Source organism: Vipera ursinii, assembly GCF_947247035.1.
Source record: "Vipera ursinii genome assembly, chromosome: 2".
NCBI lineage: Eukaryota > Metazoa > Chordata > Lepidosauria > Squamata > Viperidae > Vipera > Vipera ursinii.
Window position 1 is genome coordinate 228,550,719 of NC_139513.1, and position 2,840 is coordinate 228,553,558.

The window sequence follows — 2,840 nt, forward strand, 5'->3', positions numbered from 1 at the left end:
TCGGGCTGGAGAATGGCCTCTTTGGGCCAAAGTTGGGGAGAGGGACCGCGCGGAGGCCCGGCCGGGAAGGAGCGGACTCGCTGCTAATGGCGGGCATCCGTGAGCACAGCTGGGCTGCCAGCCTCCCTGCCAGCAGCCAATGTTTGGAGAGCCGATCGTTTGTACTGTACACACACACACACGCGCCCAACTCCTGAAACCCGAAACGGCCGCTGCCTGGTGCCAACTCGGTTAGCGGAGCTGCTTTGCGCTCAGGAATCGCCTCGCCGGTTTCCAGCGGGCAGGTCAGACAGCGGGCAGAGGAGGCAAGGGGGACGCCGAGCCTCGGGACCTGAGGCGAAGGGCTCCCTCTGCCCACCAGGAAGGCTAGTGGTGGTGGGGAGAGAGAAGCAGAAAAAGAAGACGAAATCCTGTGGAAATGTATTTTATTGTACCGATGCCAGGATTTTGTGTTTGTTTTTGTGGCCCTAACCTTTTTTGAATCCCAGCTCGATCTGCGGATTGCCTTGATTGGGGAAAAAAAAATCCTCTCCACCCGTCTATCGTTTATATTCTATATATTCTGGCTGAAAAAGAGACACGAGCCATTTCAAAACTTGAATTCACGCTTTTGTCTTTGCTTCCCGTAACAGTTCAACAAGTTGTTCCCTCCCGGTTTGTTTTGTGGGTGTGTATTTTCATTTGCTTGAAAATGTGTCACGTTCTGTGAGTTCCTCTCTGCTGCCTGTTAATTTGGGTTACTTTTGCTTGCAACCTTGGGAATCATCCTTTCACGACCGATTGACCGCGGCGATTTCACAACGCTCGAAAAACGGGTGAATGGTACGTGTCGCTCAGGGTTGAGGCACCGACACAATTACGCAGAAATGTCAAGCCTTTCTTTCCCAGTCAAGGTATTTTCACATTCTTCTCCGGATCCGGTAACTGTTTTCCCGACATACACACACACCCCAATTCTTGGCTAGGAAGTCTCAGCTCCGGGCTGCAGAAAGGCACCTGCACAAGCCGCTGGCCCTTTGCGCTCTAGTTTATGCTGCGACGGGCGGGGCGGCTCTTGGACCAGCGCTGAAAGAAACCTCTCCCTGCCTTTTGGCTCTCGCCCGTTCCTCGGTGCTGCTCATTTAGTAATTCTAAATACTATCCAAGGTTGCATTTTCCACCCAGAAGAAATATACTTTCATTCAGAAATGTTCATTTCAGTGGAGCGCCTTCCAATTTCTGCTTAGGTTGGGGGTAAGGGAAATAACACGCTTTAGCCCACAAGCCTAAAAATGTAAGATATCCTTTCAGAGAAGATAGGGTACAATTCCAAAGCTTCCATTCATCAATTTCAGCTGGTCTTAGATCACATTTTTACCCATCAGCCCTAAATGCTATCACTTTAAAGCACTTCCCACCTCCCTACAGACCCCAGATAAAGTCTAGCTTTAACTGCTGGACGGCACCCAGTAGGGAAAGGCATTGAGATCCAACTGATTTCAACACAACTTACCCGAAGGCTAAGCCTTTTCCCACTGGCCCCGTCTGCTAACCTAGAGGCACTTCAGGTCTATTGTACTCTATCACCATAAAAGCAAGGATAAACTATCAGCCATGGTGAAGATGTCAACTTTCGTTTTCCTATCTTTGTAGTCCTATCATTAGAAAGTGAATTTCGGATTGCAGCCTTCCTCTTTTCAGTTCACGAAAGGTGAAAGATTGTACTACTTGTCTGGGACAAATTGTGCACTTGGCTCTTAGTTGAAAGATAGTAGGATGTGAACTGGGCTATGCTACTCACCACAAAAGAACATGGAAATGGATTTGAGCCAAGGCTGTATATCTGAGGCTAAGGCAGCCTTGGAGCATAGAATAATACAGTTAGAAGGGACCTCGGGGGTCTTCTAGGGCAATCCCTGCTCAAGCATGAGATCCTATACCATTTCAGACAGATGATTGTCCAGTCTTTTTGAAAGCCTCCAGTGATAGAGCATGCACAACTTCTGATTCCATTGGTTGATTGCTCTCACCGTTAGGAAATTTCTCCTTTGCTTCTCTCCTTGGTTAGTTTCCAAGCATTTTTTTTTCTTGCCTTGCCTTTTGATGCTTTGGAAAATAGTTTGACCCCTTCGTTTTTGTAGGAGCCCCTAAAATCAGTGTGGAACACAGTGTGTAATCAGTGAAACAACCTGCCTCCAGAAGTTGTGAATGCTCCAACACTGGAAGTTTTTAAGAAGAGATTGGACAACCATTTATCCGAAATGATATAGGGTTTCCTGTCTGGGCAGGGGGTTGGACTAGAAGACCTCCAAGGTCCCTTCCAACTCTATTATTGTTGCTGTTGTTATAAATTTTGGAACAGTTTTATCATGTCACTCCCCAGTCCTTCTTTTCATTAGACTAGAGTAGACATACTCAATTCCTGTAACCCAATTCGTCGTACGTTTTAGCATCTAGCCCCTAATCATTTTCGTTGCTCTTCTCTGCCCTCCTTGCAGAGTCTCAACATCTGGAACACTTTCCTATCTCTAGCGAAAAGTGCTGGGCACCACTTTCAAAGTTTGGGAGATTTCCTCAACGGAGTCAGCCAGCATCACCGTGCCCGGAGAGGCGGGGTCTTGTCTCTCTCTTTGTCCTTTCGGCCGGGCGTCAGCATCTTCAGAGAGGAGGGCGAGCAAGGCTTAGGCGGGGGAGCGAGCTGGGGGGGCGGAACTGAATCCGATTCCCAGGCCGGGGGCCAAAGCGAGCCAAAGCCGGTGCCTGCGAGGTCCCTGCGAGGAGCGAGCGCGCTGAGCCGAGAGCGACCTGCCTGGAAGGCTCCCTCCGGCTTCGCCTCGCCGCGGGCCTCCCTGGCCCCCACC